The following is a 19,949-nucleotide window of genomic DNA, read 5'->3' on the forward strand; positions in this document are numbered from 1 at the left end:
TGGCACCCTACCCTCTCCCCACTGCCATCTCTGGGTAGGCAGTGCTTAACCCAAAGGAAAGAACCTTGAATCTTCATAGGGTAATTAACAGACACACACACACACACACACACACACACACACACACACACGGGAGCTTGGCTGTCGTCCCTCACTATATGCCCTTGGACAGTGCTCAGCCCTTCCTGCACAGCAGGTACCCATCCTCTCAGGCTAGACACATGCTCCTTGCTTGGGGAAGTGGGGACTGCAGATCAGTGCCTCAAACATTGTGAGGGTCCCAGAGCTGGGATTGGGGCTGCAGGGGCCCAGCAGGCCTCCAACAGAGACCTAGATTTCTGCTGAGGGAACCCTGGGAAGTGGGATACTCCTTGAGCTGGTTGGGTCAGTACCTCACCCTGGTCCTCAGAGGAACCAGGGCCCCCACCTCACCCTGACTGCCCCCCACCCCCCGCCCCACCCCTTGTCAGGGAGGAAGACTGAAGCCAGTGGCAGATAACAGCCCGCTTCTGCCAGCCTACCCAGAGCTGGGCTTAATGGTTAACCTCACTCTTCATCCGGTTTATTCCCCAGGCTGGAGTCAGAGATGGGGGCCTGCCCCAAATCAAGAAGCAGGTGGCAGTAAATATTTGCCAGTGCAGGAGTGTCTATGCAGTGTGAGCAGGTCCTACACCACAATTGCCAGCTGCAGGGAAGATTCCTTTTTTTTTTTTTTGAGATGGAGTCTTGCTCTGTCACCCAGGCTGGAGTGCAGTGGTGCCATCTCGGCTCACTGCAACCTCCGCCTCCCGGGTTCAAGCGATTCTCCAGCCTCAGCCTCCTGAGTACCTGGGATTACAGGCGCGCGTCACCATGCCCGGCTAATTTTTTGTATTTTCAGTAAAAACGGGGTTTCACCATGTTAGCCAGGCTGGTCGAACTCCTGACCTTGGGTTCCGCCTGCCTCGGTCCCCTAAAGTGCTGGGATTACAGGCATAAGCCATCGCGCCCGGCCTAATTTTTGTATTTTAGTAGAGACGGAGATTCACCATGCAGGGCAGATTTCTAAAAGCAGGTGGGGGCAATACCTAATGCTGGCACACGCAGTGGAACCCCCACACCCGCCTGGAATGCTCTTTGCACCGTCAAAGCGACTATTCCCCAGTCAGCACTGGGGCCAGAGGGTAGAGCGGTGCCAAAAGCCACCTCTTCCCGGCCGAGCTCGCGTCTCCCTTGGCGACTCCAGGCCCTCGGGACAGAGCTCTAGCGCCAAGAGTGACGCAGGCAGAGCCTCCTCCAGTGAGACCCGGCCAAACCGAGGCACCCACTGGCCTAGCTCCGGCGTCGGGTAGGGCGGGCGCTCAGCCTTAGGATCTGGACGTGGCGGGACCGGCGTGGGTCGGGGCGGGGCGACTAGGGGCGGCCCCGGGGGCGGGGCGCAGACCGTCCGGCCTCCTGTGGATTCGGTGCCCGACCCGCGGCCGCCATGGGGGCGCGGCTGGGCCGGCTGGCTTGGCTGGCCGGCCCGAGGCTGGCTCCGAGGCCGGGGCGGCGGCCGGCTGCGCCCGCGCCCTTCGAGCTCTGAGTGCGGTGGCTCCAGGCCGCAGAGATCCAGTCCACGCTCCGCGAGCGGCAGCCAGAGCGCGCCCGGCAGCTGCTGCGCCTCCTGTGCCAGGCGAGAGAACGAGCCGGCAGCCCCAGGACTGGCAGCCAGGGAGGGTCTGGGGGTCTGGGAGGCGCGGGGCTGTGGGTTGTGGGCATGTATCCGCCGGGAGGCGACGCGGAGCTGGTCTCGGGTGCGCGCCGACGGGTTCCGAGGGCGCGACGGGCTGCTGGGCGCGGGGTCTTGAGTGGGCTAGAGGGCGGCCGGCTGGAGCGAGGGCTGGGTGAGGCCGGCGGACCGTGTGTGGAGAAGGGGGCCGCTGAGTGTGTCCGGGTCTCTGTGGTTTGAGAGGGGTTGTGTGTGTTCAGGGTGGCCCCAGCCTGGAGCTAAGAGCCCAAATTCAGGCCCTGGCAAGATGGGAGGGGCCCGGGAGGAGTGGCAAGTGAGGGCGAATCATCTTGTATTGAGAGACAATGGAAGAGGGTAGCTTCCCCCTCCTCCAGGATCGGGGAGGCACTGGACCCTGCAGAGAGGACCCAGGGCTGGTCTGCGGGTGCAGCCTCACCCCAAGACACCATGGCAGCCCACACAGAGCCACCGCATGCATCACCAGTTCTCCAGCAGGCAGCTCATGCCCTTAGAGTACACACCCCTAGTATATGTGCATCACAACACTTGGTCCAGTGGTGGCCCTGCTCCTACACACACCAGGTACACTAAACCCAGATCCCAAGCCCTGGGTTGTCCCAGGATGCTGGTCCCACCATCACCTGGGCAAGCCACTTCCCTCACCACGCCGTCCCCACCCCCTGCAGCAGCTACCACCACTACCTGCTCCATTCTGTGAGCGGAAAGTCAGCCGTGCAGGTGTTTGGCCTGCAGAAGGTAGATAATTAGAAATGGGGAAACTGAGGCATGGAGCGAAGTGGTCTTCCCGGGGCCTACAGAGAAAATGTGGGGCAAGCCAGGGCCAGAGCCCTTCTTCCTGTCTTCCTTTCTCAATCTCCTCCAACGCTGGATTCAGCAGGCTGGAAAAATGGAGCTGTCCCTTTAAGAGGAGCTGTCTAGCCCCTCAGAAGGCAGATTGGCAGGTTGTGGTCTGGGGCCCTGTTTGGATCTGCCAGGCTCCTCAGCCAGCCTTCCTTCTGGATTTTCCCTAGCTGGCATCTGTGGCAAACAGCAGAGCAGCACTGAATCAGCCAGGCACCCAGAGGCAGGGATCTCAGTCTGGGATGCCGTCTGGAGCCCAGGACACCAGTTGGGCATTTTAGTTGGGAAACTGGAGGGAAAGAAGGGTCCTCAGAGACCAGCTAGGTCACCTCTTTCTGTCTCAGAGGTTGGGATTTGAGTCTAGCCAGGGGCCTATCCTGCTCCATAACCTGCAGGGACCCTGCAGCTGTGACCCACGGACTCCCCTGCCTGGCCCAACTTCCTGTGCTTGGGACCCAGGCACACAGCATATCATCTATGGATTGGAGAAGACCCACATGGGGTCTAGAGGCCCCTCCTCGCTGTGGCTGCCCCATCAGCTGTCAACGTGTCCTCTAAAGAGACCATCTGGGCCGGGCACAGTGGCTCACGCCTGTAATCCCAGCACTTTGGAAGACCGAGGCAGGGAGATCATCTGAGGCTGGGAGTTCGAGACCAGCCTGACCAACATGGAGAAACCCTATCTCTACTAAAAATACAAAATTAGCTGGGCATGGTGGCGCATGCCTGTAATCCCAGCTACTCAGGAGGCTGAGGCAGGAGAATTGCTTGAACCTGGGAGACGGAGGTTGTAGTGAGCAATTGCACTCCAGCCTGGGCAACAAGAGCAAAACTCCGTCACAAAAAAACGAAGAGAGAGAGAGAGAGAGACCCTCTGAAAGAGTGCTCAGCCCCACACCAGTCCTATGGGAGTAGACAGGAGGAGAAAGTGGAGGAGTGAGGCAGGAAGGCCAGGGCAGGTCTGTGCAGGCGGTGGGGTGAGGGATGGGTAGGAGAGGAGGCTGGAGGCCTGAATCCTGGCAGGACTGGTGGGGAGAGAAGGGATGACTAGGTGAGCTGGGGGAGAGAGGACGACGGAAGAGTGTTGGGGGGTTCCAGGGCTTCTGGCCCTAGTACCTGGGAAGATGGGCATGGAGGCGCCCTACACTGAACTGGGGCATGGGGCATGGGTGGTGAGGCCGGCTTCAGGGTAGCATGCCTTTGAGACATCTGAGAGAGAGGTCCGCCCCCAAGGGAAGGATCCAGACCTGTCCACAAACAGATGCTGGCAGCAGCTCAGGAAAACCAAGGGATAGGTGGGAAGGCAAAGGGTCTGAAGGGAATGCTGGGGAACAGGGGAATTTGAGGGGTCATAAGAGGAGCAAACCCCCTTCCATAAGAGGAGAATCCCACGGACAAGCCCTAAGCCCAGAGAAGGCAGCGTCACAGCACAACACTTCACCTTGAGGGAACTGGTCTAAGGGTTCTGGGATTCACTTATCACTTCCCTGATGGCTCCCATGCCCCTCCCCTGTACTTATCCAAAGGGTCCACGAAGGCCAAGTGGCTTACACCTGTAATCCCAGCACTTTGGGAGGATCGTTTGAGCCCAGGAGTTTGAGACCAGCCTGGGCAACATAGTGAGACCCCATCTCTACAAAAAAAGTTTTTTAATTAGTTGAGTGGAGTGGTGCCTGTCTATAGCCCCAGCTCCTCAGGAGGCTGAGGTGGGAGGATCCCTTGAGGAGGCAGAGGTTACAATGAGCTGAGATCACACCACTGGACTCTAGCCTGGGTGACAGAGCAAGACCCTGTCTCAAAAAATAAATAAATAAGCAAAAAAGAAAGGGTCCACCCACCACTGGACAGTTAGCCCATGGCCGCCTGTGGGGAGAGTACAGCCAACCTTAGGGAGGAGATGGAGAGACAGGAACAGCAATAAGCAGCATCTGGCTGGCTGGGGTGGGGCCTGGAGATGGGAGACCCGACGGGCTCACTCAGCTCTCTCTTCACCACTCACAGGATCTGGGCCTTGAGCGGACCCTCCTTACTGACATCCTCTACAGAGGTGTGGCCTTTCTCAACCTGGCCGACCCCATCTCTCATGACCTGCTTGTGAACCTGGCCACCACCCCTGCCTCCACCTGGGACTCCACAGCTGCTGGGCTGGGACCCGAGCCCCAGGCCTGCTGCACCAGGTGACCCACCACCCACCTGGCTCATTGCTACTGACTTGTGATGCTCTCAAGCACATGGTAGTGGGCCATGAAGGTCGAGGAGGACTCACAGGCCCCCAGAGATCCAGTGCAAATGCTCAGCCTGAGATTAAGGGGACAGAAGGAGAATGGACTCATAGAAGGCCAGGAGGCCAGCCCCGGCTAGAGGCTCAGCCTTCCCTCAGTGGGAGGAGCCCCAACACCCATAGTGTGGACCCCGCAATAAAGAGTGACACTCACTTCTGCTTTTCTGCATCACCGACCTCAGGGTCACTGAGCAACAGCCCTGCTGCTGGGGTGGGAAGAAAGGGTGGCTGTGTCTATCTAAAAAGGAGGGACAAAGGTGACACTGACCTTCCCCCAGGTGTTCCTTGGGGAAATCCCCCATGAAGTCTAAGATGTGGGGGTCCTGGGTCCATCCCTGTGGGCTGGGGAGTTAAAGGAGGCCTCCAGGGAGCAGGCCCTCACAGCTGGGCAGGGCTTGGGCTCCTTGAGAAGGGGAGCTGCGAAGGAGCGGGCTGAGAGCCCCAGGAGGAGCAAAGCCCCACAGCAAGCTCACGTCGAGCCCGGGCTGCCAGCCTTGCCACCAGGGCCCTCTGGGCGGGGGACAAGGCTGAACAGACCAGAGGCAGGGTCCACAGCGACTAAGTGGGAGGATTTGGTGCCTGCCTCCCACAGGGTACAGTGCTGCCTGCCACCCCCAGTACCCAGCCCTAGGCTTGTTGTACTTGGTGAGGGGCAGCTCTGTGGGGTTAGCACAGACAAAGTGCTTGTGTGTTCCCTCTAGGCCTTGGGGGTCCCCCATGTGGGAGAGCATGCGGGGGGTGGAGGTGGGCATAGCCAGCAGCAGGGGACCTTAGTCCTAGGGCTGTCCCTGGCAGGGGGAACCGTGTCCATTCCTCCCCAAGCACCATCAGGGTGGGATCCCAACCAGAAGCCTGATGCCACAGTCACCCTCAGCCCTGTGTGAGGAGTTACAGTTCAGCCCAACCAGGAGACAGGCAGGGCAGGCGGGAAAGGAATTTAGAGATGTCCGGGGGGATACTGAGGCCCAGAGTAGGGAAATCATGTGCTGAGCCAGGAGGTAAGGTCTGGAGGCAGTGGGCCCCTGCTAGATGAGGAGAAACTCAGCAGCAGAGGGAGGCTCCAAGGCTAAGGAGGAGGCAGGGGTCCTCCTGGGCCTACACACCCCAACCCACCAGCTCTGACTTTTCCTCACAGCCACGGCCCACAGAGGACTGTGAGCGGCGTATCCTTCCCCCGTGGTGCACAGATTCCGGCACATTCCCAGACTGGCTGGATGCATAACAGCCTCTCAGGGCAGAAGGAGATGGTCAAGGAGGGTGAGGGCGGGACGGTGTTGGGTCCCAGGACTGGGATGGAGGCAGGGAGGAAAAGGATCTTTCTTAGGCCCCACTGATCTCACTGCTTTAGGTGGACTTTTCACCCAAAGGCTTTGGACAGACTGGAGATGTCACGCTTCAGCCCTGCTCTGCTCCTGACTTGCGTGGGACCTGGCCAGGCCTTTCCCTTTTCGGGGTTTCTGCTCCCTCCCGTCTGTTAAATAGGACTTTCAGCTCTCAGCACTCCATCGGGGTCCAGCCCCCTCCCAGTTCTCCTTGTTTTAGGGACTGGCCCTGCCCAGCAGCTCAGAAGCCATAGAGGCATTTCCCTATGCCCCTACTCTGGAACAGGGGGTTCAGGCTCCCCAGAGTGAGGCAAAATGGGGTAGATGGTGGGAGGGGCCAGCGGAGAGGATTATGAGAAAATGAAAGCTCAAACCAACATGCACTTATTCTGTGAGCAAGCTATTATTTAAATCAAAACTATGAGAGCCCGCCCTGGGCCAGGCAGGCTGATAAACCTGTCACATAAGCAGACATCTGAGCTCTCCCTGAAACTCCTGTTGGAGAAATGCCAAGCTCTCCGGTCCCTTGTGCCCTGCTGACTTTCTGCCCACCACTGGCCCTAAGCCAGCCCACAAACCCTCCACCGTCACTGAGAGATTCCTACCAGGATGGTGCGCGAGGACCTGAGCTGGTGTCCCAGGCAAGCTCTGCGGGAATCCAGGCGGCGGCAGATGGTTTCAGTCTCTGCCTCTTGGACAGAAGCACACGATGTAGTAGCGAAGTCAGAGCCTGAAACGCATCAAGTGGGGAAGGTTGGCCTCACTGCCATGCAGGTGTTCACAGCTTTCACGGAGCCTTCACGACCACCAGCAAGGCCATCCAGGGCAGGGCCACCAAGTTCCAGGAAGTGGCAGCTTGTGGCTCATGCAGCCTGGTGAGGCAGAGAGCTCTGGCCAGGACAGCTCCAGCCCAAGCTCTAAATGGAGGAAGAAGCAGGTGGGCCATACTCAGGCCAGTCCTCACACAGGCCTAGTCTAGGAGGCAGACAGGCCTGGCCTTGGTCCCAGCCTGTCACTTGCTGGTGATGTGGTCCTCTCAGAGCCTGTTCCCTCATCTTGGGAACGAGGTACACCGAGCCTCCCATTATCCCACTGGAGTGAAGATGATGTAAGTTTTGGAAAGTGTCTACTGCATTGAGGGGAGGAGAGCAGGCAGGCACTATTCGATGTCAGCAGGGCCTCCACCCAGGGCTCTCTGGGTGGCAATGGCAGGAACCCACACCTTTGGGACTAGGCCAGAGATGAAGCCATTTTTTAATTCAACAAGCACTTCCATAGCCTCCCTTGGTCTAGGTACTGTTCTGATGGCCTTATACTCCTTTAATTCTCTTCTCATTTGAACAAGGTAGGTGCTCTGTTTTCCAGGTAAGTCGACTGAGGCAGAAAGAGGTTAAGAAAGGGGACTTGTCGGTCAGGCACTGTGGCTCACTCCTATAATCCCAGCACTTTGGGAGGCCGAGGCAGGTGGATTACCTGAGGTTGGAGTTCGCAACCAGGTTGGCCAACATGGCAAAACCCCGTCTCTACTAAAAATACAAAAAAAAAAAAAAAAAAAAAAATTAACCAGGCATGTTGGTGAGCACCTGTAATCCCAGCTACTTGGGAGGCTGAGGCAGGAGAATTGCTTGAACCTGGGGGGCAGAGGTTGCAGTGAGCTGAGATCGCACCATTGCACTACAGCCTGGGTGATGGAGCGAGACTCTGTCTCTAAAAAGAAAAAAGAAGAAAGGGGACTACTTGTCCAAGTTCAAAGAGCCAGGAACTGGAGGAGCCAGGGTATAAGCCCAGGTGGCCTGGTGTCAGTCTGTGACGTTAATGCCTGCATGCTGCTCCCTCACCTGCAGCCATCTCAGGGACTGTCACTGAGGCTGCTCAGCCCCAGGATTCACCTACATGAGCAAGCCCCTTCCAAAGAGGCCATTTGAAGCAGGAGAACCATCATGGTCCTCCTGTGGGGAACAGACCTCTAGCCTCATCGTCCCTGGAGCAAAGCCAGTCAGGACCTCCCTGGACCTCACTTTCCTGATCTGCAGCTAGTTGGTGGAAGGAGCCATGATGATTTAGGCTTTGCCCTCCCACAGGATTGTAAGAGACTAGGGAGGAGTGGGTTTGGAAGTACTTCCCAGGCTGAGCAAAGCCAGGCGGCCCAGGCCCAGGAGTGCGGCATCCATACCCAGCTCTTGCAGTCTGCCTTCAGCTCCCTGGGACTGACACTCCTCACACCTCAGCCTGCCTTGCAGGGATGCTGAGAACATCAAAAGCAAATATGTAGAAAAGATACTGTACTCCACAGTCCCAATGTGACCAAGACTCGGGAACTTCTTTTCTGTCCTACAAGGGAGGATATTTGAGCCCAGATAATTTGCTTTAGGACATGAGCCTGCAGGAAAGGTCAGCCTCTGCAGACGGTCTTCATCTCGAGAATCCAGAGTATTGGGCAACTGATCCCAGCTGCTGCTATCAACCCAGTATGGAGGTTTTTCTCTGGGACCTGGAAGGAAAGGAAAACACACTTCTTCCACTTACAGCTAGCTGCCAATCACCCATGAAAACCAGTATTTTCTTTTCCAACTGTGCACTACATGTGTTTTTTTTGGTTTGTTGTTGTTGTTGTTTTTGAGATGGAGTCTTGCTCTGTTGCCCAGACTGGAGTGCAGTGGCACAATCTCGGCTCACCTCAACCTCTGCCTCCCAGGTTCAAGTGATTCTCCTGCCTCAGCCTCCCGAGTAGCTGGGTCTACAGGCACCTGCCACCACGCCCAGCTAATTTTTATATTTTTAGTAGAGATGGGGTTTTACCATATTGGCCAGGCTGGTCTTGAACTCCTGATCTTGTCATCCACCTGCCTCGGCTTGTCAAAGTGCTGGGATTACAGGCATGAGCCACCTCGCACGGCCTGTTATTTAAAAATAAGGTTTTATTTTTAAAAATAACCCTTCATTGAGGTGTAATTGAAACACAATAAAGTGGACATTCCAAGCCTTACAAGATTTAAGTGTGCAATATGATACATTTTGTACATGTATACATCCATGAAGCCACTATCACAATCAAGATAGTAAACGTACCTGTCACCCCCAATGTTTCCTCATGGCTCTTGGTAATCCCTCCCTCCTGCCTCTCCCTGCCCACCGCCATCCAAAAGCAACTGTTGATCTGCTTTCTGTTTCCATAGTTTTTTGGGATATATGGAATCATATAGGATATAGTTTTTTTTTTTTTTTTTTTAAGTGAAATCTCACTTTGTTACCCACACTGGAGTATAGTGTCAGCTCACTGCAACCTCCACCTCCCAGATTCAAGCAGTTATCCTGCCTCAGCCTCCCGGGTATCTCGGGCTACAGGCGCATGCCACCATGCCCAGCTAATTTTTGTATCTTTAGTAGAGATGGGGTTTCACCATGTTGTTCAGGTTGATCTTGAACTCCTGACCTCAAGTTATCTGCCCACCTCAGCCTCCCCAAGTGCTGGGATTACAGGTGTGAGCCACCATGCCCGGCCGGAAGTACTCTTTTCTATATGACTTTTCACTTAGCATAATTATTTTGAGACTCACTCACGTGTACCAGCAGTTCCATTTATTACTGAGTATTCCGCTGGACGGTGTGTCACAATTTATCCATTCATCTGCTGATGGACGTTTGAGTTGTTTCCAGTTTTGGGCTATTACAAATAAAGCTGCTATGAAAATTCATGCATAAGTTTTTGCAAGGACATATATTTCCTTTTCTCTTGGGTAAATACCTAGGAATGGAATACGGGATCATAAGGTAGATGTATTTTTAATGTTTTAAGAAACTGTCAAACTGTTTTCCAACGTGGTGGTGCAGTTTTACATCCCCATCAGCAGTGTTTGGGAATTCTTGTTGCTTTACATCTTCAACAGCACATAGCATGGTGAGTTTTTTAAACGTTAGCCATTCTTCTGGGTGTGTAGCAGTATCTCTGTGGCTTTAACTTGGCATTTTCCTAATGACTAATGATGTTGAACATCTTTTCATGTGTGTGTTTGCCATCTGTATCTTCTCAAGTCTGTTCACATTTTTTCCCAATATTTTATTTTATTATTGAGCTTTGTGAATTTTTTTTTTTTTTTTTTTTTTTTTTTTTTTTTGAGACAGAGTTTTACTCTTGTTGCCAGGCTGGAGTGCAATGGGGTGATCTCGGCTCACCAAACCTCCTCCTTCTGGGTTCAAGCGATTCTTCTGCCTCAGTCTTCCTGAGTAGCTGGGATTATAGGCATGTGCATCATGCCCAGCTAATTTTGTATTTTCAGTAGAAATGGGGTTTCTCCATGTTGGTCAGGCTGGTCTCAAACTCCGATCTCAGATGATCCACCTGCCTTGGCCTCCCAAAGTGCTGGGATTACAAAAAATTAGCTGGGTGTGGGGGCAGATGCCTGTAATCCCAGTTGCTTGGGAGGCTGAGGCAGGAGAATCACTCGAACCCAGGAGGCAAAGGCTGCAGTGAGCCGAGATTGCACCATTGCACTCCAGCCTGGGCAACAAGAGTGAAACTCTGTCTCAAAAAGAAAAGAAAAGAAAAACCACAGACAACCTAAAGAAGAAAATCACTGACAAAGAATTCAAGAAGGTTTCACAGAAATTAAGGACAAGAGTCCACTTGGAAAGGGGCCTGGCATTGAAACAGATGGTCACCAAGGCAGGTATTAATATATCATTGTGAAATTTTGGAACACTGGTGACAGAAGGGGAAAAAAACCAGTCATATAGAAAGAATCTGGACTCAATATCACTTCAGACTTCTCTATAGCAATGCTAGATGACAAAGTAACCACATCTTCAAAATTCTGAAGAATACTAATTCTAACATAGAATTTCATACCCAATCAAATCAAGTGTGAGCACATTTTTGGACATCCAGGTACTCTCCCAAAATAAGGTGATAAAAGAAAAGATTACACAGAAAACAGATCCAACAGAGGAGCAGTGTGGGGCGTGCCCAGGGTGACAGCGACACACCAAGCACGGGGGAAACCAGTCCAGATTGGGATGGGTCAAGAATAATAACTGATAAATGATGTGTCATGATTTTTAGATATGATTGGGGTTGAATTAGTGACAAATAGAAAACTAAGCAAATAAAAATGCAAGAGGATTACTTTCAGGGAAAAGTTCCATGGTAATCTAGTCTATGATATGACTCAGCTGTGATTATTATGACACTGCCATATTTTTAAAAAGTTTAATCACATCTTTTTTTTTTTTTTTTTTTTTTTTGAGACGGAGTCTCGCTCTGTTGCCCAGGCTGGAGTGCAGTGGCCGGATCTCAGCTCACTGCAAGCTCCGCCTCCCGGGTTTACGCCATTCTCCTGCCTCAGCCTCCCAAGTAGCTGGGACTACAGGCACCCGCCACCTCGCCCGGCTAGTTTTTTGTATTTTTTAGTAGAGACAGGGTTTCACCATGTTAGCCAGGATGGTCTTAATCTCCTGACCTCGTGATCCGCCAGTCTTGGCCTCCCAAAGTGCTGGGATTACAGGCTTGAGCCACCGCGCCCAGCCCAATCACATCTTAATAATTTAACACTGAATATGATTTAACCAGATTACAATATCAGGGAGATGGGTGAGAGGAAATATATTCATGGTGGGCAGGAGGAAGAGAGGATTCAAAAGACAATGGTGGCCTGGTGCAGTGGCTCACACCTATAATCCCAGCAGGCCGAGGCCAGCAGATCGCTTGAGCCCAGGAGTTCAAGACCAGCCTGGGCAACATGGCAAAACCCTGTCTCTACAAAAAAATATGAAATTAGGTGGGCATGGTGGTGTGCACCAGTATTTCCAGCTACTCGGGGGTCTGAGGTGGGAGAATCACCTGAGCCCGGGGAGGTTGAGGCTGCAGTGAGCCATGATTGTGCCATTGCACTCCTGCCAGGGGGAGAGTGAGACCATCTTAAAACAAGCAAACAAACAAAAAACCATCAAGGAATAGCATGAAAACATGTTCATATTGAGACATGGCGGTAAATACAAACAAATCAGTCAAGAGTTGGAAAGACTATCCTGAGGCAAGGAAAGTGAGGTGAAGGCAGGGTAGGAGGGCTACTGTTTTTCATAATAAACCTTACGGAACAAATTGTTTTCAATATGCGTTAACTGATTCTTCCCCCTAAGATGCAGGATATAAAACAGTTTACAAAGCTACGTTATTTAGGTTGATCCCACCTTCACTTTTCAGGATCTAGTTAGGGTTATAGCCAGTTTCCACTATATGGAGAATCTGCAAGGCTGGAGATCCTGTACGGGTCCAGGGTGAACTACATCAAAAGTCACTTTTGAGATCAAGGATGCAGTTCACTACTATTAAGTATAATGTGTTATTATTCAAAGTACTGTTTACTGTAAAAGTATGATAAATTAATGGTTATACTAAAATAACATATTCTAGTACAGGGTCAAAATATGGCTTCAGGTCTACTTAAGATAGAATACTTAAGATAAGAATCACTTATCTGGGGGACAAGGGAATTGTTTAAAATGCAGATTCCTGGGCCCCACTCCAGGCGTGGGGCTTGCAGTCTTCATTTCTAACAAGATCCTTAGCTGCTGTTGAAAACCACTGCTTTCATTTGTTTTGTTTTTTTTTAAGAGACAGGGCCTCGCTGTCATCCAGGCTGGAGTGCAGTGGTGCAATTACAGCTCACTGCAGCCTTAATCTCCTGGCCTCACGTGGTCCTCCTGCCTCAACCTCCGGGGTAGCTGGGACTGCAGGCGTCAGCTGTACTAGGCTACTTTTCAATTTTTTTATAGAGATGGGGTCCTGCTTTGTTGCCCAAGCTAGTCTCAAACTCCTAGGTTCAAGTGATCCTCCTACCTTGACCTCCCAAAGTGCTGGTATTATAGGCGTGGGACACCATATTTGGCCTGAAGCCCTATTTTAAATGCCTATTGTATCTGACCAACTCACTGATGCTTATTCCTCAGAAGAATACCAGTTCTGTAATCTCCAGGGTGTATCATAAGACAAAGCTTATTAGAAACTTATTAATTGATGCCAGGTTAACTAATGTGCTGGATTTTTTTTTCCTCCTCTTCCACTACTTGAACAATCTGTTCAACGAGCAATATTCTAAGAGCCAATAATTGACCACTTTTCCTCTTGATGCTCATACTGTAGCTCATACTGTACTGAATCCCTGGCAAGACCTGTTTTTGGTTATTTGATCTTTTCAGGCTGCGTTTCCAATTTCTGTGTTTTTGTCACAATTATTCACCCTGTGTATCTTATACTCTTTACTACTTCTTTTTTTTTTTTTTTTTGAGACAGAGTCTCGCTCTGTAGCCCAGGCTGGAGTGCAGTGGTGCGATCTCGGCTCACTGCAAGCTCCGCCTCCTGGGTTCGCGCCATTCTCCTGCCTTAGCCTCCCGAGTAGCTGGGACTATAGGCGCCTGCCACCATACTACTTCTTATCTTTCTTTAAAGACAAAGTCTTGCTCTTTTGCCCAGGCTGGAGTATAGTGGCAAGGCCATAGCTCACTGCAGCCTCACACTCCCAGGTTCAAGTGATCCTCCCACCTCAGCCTCCCAAGTAGCAAGGACTACAGGTATGCACCACCATGCTGAGTTAATTTTTAAATTTTTTTGTAGAGACAGGGTCTCACTATGTCTCGCAGGCTAGTTTTGAACTCCTCTCAAACAATCCTCTACCTCAGCCTCTCAGAGTGCTGGAATCAAGCCACTGTGCCCAGCTGCTGGTCACCCTTTCTACACTAAAAACTATGGATGTGTCAATCAATGCCGAGATGCTCCCAAGAATCTGTTTCCCCAAATCACCACAAAACTGCTTGTGTAGCCAGTATAGGAGCCAAGGAAGTTGGCCACTAGGATCCCCTGAATTACCTTTTTTGTTTGTTTGTTTGTTTGTTTGAGATGCAGTCTCGCCCTGTCACCCAGACTGGAGTGCAGTGGTGCAATCTCTGCTCACTGCAATGACCACCTCCTGGGTTCAAGCGATCTTTTGCCTCAGCCTCCCGAGTAGCTGGGACTACAGATGCATGCCACCATGCCTGGCTAATTTTTGTATTGTTTGTAGACACAGGGTTTCACCATATTGGCCAGGCTGGTCTCAAACTCCTGACTTTGTGATCTGCCCACCTTGGCCTCCCAAAGTGCCGGGATTACTTGTGTGACCCACCGTGCCCAGCCCTGAATTACTTTTTTTTTTTTTTTTTTGAGACAGAGTCTTGCTCTGTCGCCCGGGCTGGAGTGCAGTGGCCAGATCTCAGCTCACTGCAAGCTCCGCCTCCCGGGTTTACGCCATTCTCCTGCCTCAGCCTCCCGAGTAGCGGGGACTACAGGCGCCCGCCACCTCGCCCGGCTAGTTTTTTGTGTTTTTAGTAGAGACGGGGTTTCACCGTGTTAGCCAGGATGGTCTCGATCTCCTGACCTCGTGATCCGCCCGCCTCGGCCTCCCAAAGTGCTGGGATTACAGGCTTGAGCCACCGCGCCCAGCCGCCCTGAATTACTTTTTATTATTTGATTACTTTTCCCAAATGCTGAACCACTAGGATATCCAGACTACAGGGGTCAGAGCATTGGACTTTATCAAGGGACAGGGTCACCTGCATTGTTAAAGCTGAGCTGATGACAATTCCACAAATGTTAACTGGACAAAGTGCCACACTAAGTGCCCATGTCTGAAGATGAAAGAGACACAATCTGTGTGTTCTCAGAGCTTCTCCAAGGTGAACTTTTCTGGGGCTTAACCTGCAACTAGCCAGGAACAGCAGCTTAAACTCTCATCAATAGCTGTGCTATTTCAAAGTACTGGCATTCTCCCAGGACACCCCCCAGGGTGTCAAAATTTAGCCAAAGCAAACTCCAAATGAATACAAAGTCCTTATTTTCTCAAAGGAAAAAAAACAAAACAAAACAGAACAAAAAAACCCCCAGATTTATTTAGCTTCAACATTTCCCCTGATCTAAAGAGAAAGATGTCAAAAGATACCTAGGACATATACACAAGCACCCACCCCAGTGAACTCAGATAACCTGAAAGAAAAAAGGGCAAAGGTCTGTTCAACGGAGAAAATTATCTTCGCTTTTGAAAGATGTTTCCACGTCCCATTCCACGTCCTCTTCCTCTTGCAGCCACTGAAAGGGAAGAAGAGAAAACAGGAGGCCAGGTCAGTGTGGTCAGTGAATGCTCATAGCACAGAGTAGCCAGGGCCCTAGGACACCAGTTAGAAGGGTTCTGAAGGGTTACCTGGTCCAACATCACCCTGGCCATCACATTTCTGCTACCCGCCTTCCCCGGCCCCCCCAACCGCCTTTTATTTTTTGAGACGGAGTCCCACTCTGTTGCCCAGGCTGGAGTGTAGTGGCATGATCTCGGCTCACTGCAATCTCCACCTCCCAGGATCAGGCGATTCTTGTGTCTCAGCCTCCTGAATAGCTGGGACTATAGGCTTGAAGTACAACGCCTGGCTAAGTTTCTGTATTTTTAGTAGAGATGGGGTTTTACCATGTTGGCCAGGCTGGTCTTGAACTCCTGACCTCAGGTGATCCACCCACCTCGGCCTCCCAAAGTGCTAGGATTACATGCTGAGCCACTGCACCTGGCCAACAGCCACTGCATTTCACAGAGGGGATAGAGATAGAGGGGCAGGGACTGGAGACTGGCATCAGAGCAGGAGGTAGTACCACACTCTTGCCTTCCAGTCCCACACTGCTCTCTCCAAGAGGCTGGCAGGTAGCATGCTGAGGGCAAAGAAGGTGGTCTGAGAGCTACAGAAAAGACAAATCCCTGGGACTGGCCTCTGGTGAGCTAAGAAAACATTATAGAGGCAATGAATTCATTTTTTTCAATTCTGAAACAAATACAGTTAAGTGTTAACATGTGTTAGATCTCGGAGAAGGGTTATATTATTTTTTATGTTTTTTTTCTGAGAAAAGAATTATTTCAGGCTGGGTGTGGTGGCTCATGTCTGTAATCCCAGCACTTTAGGAGGCCAAGGCAGGCAGATCACTTGAGGTCAGAAGTTCGAGACCAGACTGGCCAACATAGCAAAAGCCTGTCTCTACTGAAAACAAAAAAAATCAGCTGAACATGGTGGTATGCGCCTGTAATCCCAGTTACTTGGGAGGCTGAGGCAAGAGAATCACTTGAACCTGGGAGCTGGAGGTCGCAGTGAGATCAAGCCACTGCACTCCAGCCTGGCAATGGTGACTCAATCTAAAAAAAAAAAAAATTATTATTTCATAGGAGCAAGAAGAAAACACTCTCCGTATAAGCTGCATGATAAGACTACTGTTCTCCTCCGTAACCCAGGGTTCTAGGAGAAGACAGGCTTTGAAGGACAGATAAAATATTCTTCTTCTTTTTTTTTTTTTTTTTTTTTTGAGATGGAGTCTAGCTCTGTCGCATGGGCTGGAGTGCACTGGCATAATCTTGGCTCACCGTAACCTCCACCTCCCGGGTTCAAGCGATTCTCCTGCCTCAGCCTCCCAAGTAGCTGGGATTACAGGGACCCACCACCACGCCCAGCTAATTTTTATATATTTAGTAGAGACGGGGTTTCACTGTGTTGGCCAGGCTGGTCTTGAACTCCTGACCTCATCATCCGCCCGCCCTGGCCTCCCAAAGTGCTGTGATTACAAGCGTGAGCCACCACAGCCAGCCCAGATGAAATCTTCTGATGGCTACTAACTGGAGCCTCATCCCTCTGCTCATGCAGAGCTTGGAGTTGTCCTGAAGAGGAAGGGGAGAGAGCTCACCTGCCAGCTGACAGGACCACAGCGAACTTAAACTTGAGCTTTCATCCATGGTTCCCGGCTCATAACTCCTATAGTCCTCGTGATAGTCTTTTGTTATAACGTTGGGGCACTTTAGGCCTCAGAAGCAGGACTTGGGAGACAGAATCTCTCTCTTGAAACTTCTCCTGCCCCCCTTTCACCTGCCCAAGGCCAGACCCTAATCTGAGTGTGGGTCATAAGACCTCACCCCAGAGAAAGCTCCTGCCCTATACCCTGGAGGAACAAATGCTGCACAGAGAGGCCAAAAAGAGTCTGGACAGGCCTTGCGGGGTCTCCCCACCCCGTCTCTTAGTATTAGATCACACCCTTTTTGTCTAATGGCATTTCCACATGGTTGTCCATCCTTTAACCATGTCAATCCAATGAAGTCTCCATAAAAGGTCCAAGAGGACAGGGTTAGGGGAGCTTCGGGACAGCTGACCACGCGCAGTCTGACAGGAAGGTGAACATGAACTCATCCATGTGCCGGGAGGAAACTCCATGGGGATAGAAGCTCTTGTGCTTGGGACCCTTCCAGATCTCACCCTACGCATCTCTTCATGCGGCTGTTTATTTGTAGCCCATAAAATATCCTTTGCAGCGAGAAGAGGCAAAAGGCTGCATTTGCTCAGCCCTGCAGGGTCAGGAGAAGCCCCTTGGGCATGACTGTCCTTCAGCCACCAAGTCCTCTATCCCACAGGTGGGGGTCCTCAGAGGGCCACGGTAGCCGGAGCCCTCGACCTCTCTTGGCTCCCCAGGGTGTCTGTGGACAGTGCACCTTCTAGGGGCCCTGAAGCCTGCAGAACCCCTCTTGCTTGCCTGGATTGGGGTGGGGGACATGGCTGCCAAGAGTCCCATTCGAGGCCTGGTAGGGAATGGTGCAGGGTCTGAACTTGACCCTTCTCACTCTCCCAGGGACTGCAATTGAGACCCCAAAGAGAACCCCGCCCTCAGGGCAGAAGGCCAGGGCTGCTCCCCTCCTTTTTGGGAAGAGGAGGGACATTTCAAGCAGGGATCCCAGCAGTGGGGAAAGGGAAGTGGGGGTGCACACCATGAGGGGCTGTAGACGCCGGGCCCAAAGCATCTCCTATGGGCCATGAGACCTGCGGCAGGGCCATATTTCCAGGGGCTGGCATGAAGGAAGGGTTGGAGGGAGGGATTGGGGCAGGTACCTGCACCCAGGATGGAATCGTACGTCCCTGGCCCTTCCCCGTCCCCCGTCAAAAGAGGCCAGTCGAGGGCCAGACCTGGGCCTGAGCCACCCCGCTGGCCCACTCCACTAAATGCAGTGCCTGGCACTTAAGAGCAACAATAAATATGTACTGGCCAAGGATGTGGTGGCGCACAGGGGTCAGGGAAGGAGGCCGAGAGATGCTTACAAGTGAGATAAGTGGCAGGAGGGTGAATGGGAAATGGGGTGGGGTGTGGCCTGTGGCCAGTGTCCTGGTTCTAGAATTCGGGGCTTCCCCTAGACTTTCCCGGATTCAGCCCCACCCTGATGAGGACCCACAATCCTGGCTCCCCCTCTGCGATCCCGCCCTGTCAGGACTGGGGACGCAGGCTGAGGCCTCTGCTGGTCTCCCTCACCTCCCTCCTAGCTCCCAGCGGGTTTAGGGTGGGCCTGGCTCAGATCTCCCATCCCCATGGACTGCCCCATGACATGGACCCTCAGAATTTCTTCCCACCACCCCTAGCACAGCCACAGATGGCCTGACAGATGGACAGAGGCTGAGCCCAGAGGGGCGTCTGCCCAGGCCTGGCTGCAGCCAGATGGACAGACAGACAGGAGCACAGAAGGGCAGGTAGGCATACCTCTTGTGGGTCCAGGCCCAGGCCGGGGGCTGTCGCCAGCAGCAGCAGGGCCCAGGGCAGGAGGGCTGGCTTCATGGTACAGTCTGTCTGCAGCCAGCGGTGCAGTGGCTCCGAGGCAAGGCGGCCAGACAAGCTCACTCCCCACCAGCCTGGCCCCACTTGCCCTGTACTCTGTGCACTGCCCCGCCCTGCCCTGCCCTGCCCTTCCCCACCTTGTCCCCTTTCAAAGTCCACAAGTGCTTGCATGGACAAGCAGGGCCCAACCTGCCCCATTAGCACATTCCTGGCCAGCAGGCCTGGGACAGAGCAGGGGGCCGGACCTTGGCCCTGGAACCCTGTGGGAGGGCAAGGAGGCTGGAGCCTCCAGCTGTAGGGCCTTTGGCAGGCGATAAGCTGTATGTCCAGAAGCCAAAGCTCAGACCCCGGGTCCCACCCCCACCCTGCATGCAGGGTGTGCCAGGCGGGGCTGCAGCAGAGGATGGGATGCACACAGTGGGTAAGGCAGGGCTGTTTAAGCTCCAGGCAGGATTCCAGACTCTGTGGCCCTGACATTGACCTCCATCTCTAGCCCTCATCTTCCTGCAGGAAGGAGGTGCTCCCAACTCATCCTCCCGGGGATGCGGGAGCTGTTTGGGTCAGACACAGGCTGAGCCCTGAGGCTGAGGCAGCTCTGCAGGGGACCCCTCCGGAGGGAGGAAGGAGGGAGGGGAGAGGAAGCACTCAAGCCCAGCTGGGGGCCCAGAAGGGAGACAGGGCCCAACCTCGGGCTCCAGAGATGCCACCACACTGGGGAGCCTTGGCTCTCCCAGTCACACCTAATCCTGCCACTCAGAGTTTGCATAGTCTAATCAGTCTGCTCCCCTTCTTGAGCAGATGAGGAAACTGAAGCTCAGATGTGGACAGGCAAGGCCAAGCCAGGCCCTTGGTGGCTTCTGGGAGTCCCTGCAGCCAGGGTGGGCGGTAAGGGCTGTGGCCTGGGACTTGTCACTTGGGCCCTGCCACCTCGGCTGGATGTCCAGATAGGCGGGTGGTCCTCTCCCAGCTGCAGCTTCTCAAGGTGTCCAAAAGGGACTCTTGCCACACTTGCAGGGAGTCAGAGCTGGCCCCAGGGCATGAGCTTAGGCCATCTGGTCTCTGATCTGCCCAGCACTTGGGGCCAGGCCAGTCCGTTGTTCCCCGGCCTGTTCTCTCTCTTGCCTGGGTGGT

At 53.0% G+C, this 19,949-nt stretch overlaps 1 long non-coding RNA gene across 1 annotated transcript; it reads left to right on the plus strand.

Annotated features, from left to right (window-relative positions):
- Positions 1–1,331: 1,331 nt before the first annotated feature.
- Positions 1,332–5,006, plus strand: LOC140709123 (uncharacterized). Its single transcript, XR_012089520.1, has 2 exons — positions 1,332–1,654; positions 4,574–5,006. It is a non-coding gene; the product is annotated as an uncharacterized lncRNA (long non-coding RNA).
- The last annotated feature ends 14,943 nt before the right edge of the window (positions 5,007–19,949 follow it).

Source organism: Chlorocebus sabaeus, chromosome 19 (genome assembly GCF_047675955.1).
Source record: "Chlorocebus sabaeus isolate Y175 chromosome 19, mChlSab1.0.hap1, whole genome shotgun sequence".
Lineage (NCBI taxonomy): Eukaryota > Metazoa > Chordata > Mammalia > Primates > Cercopithecidae > Chlorocebus > Chlorocebus sabaeus.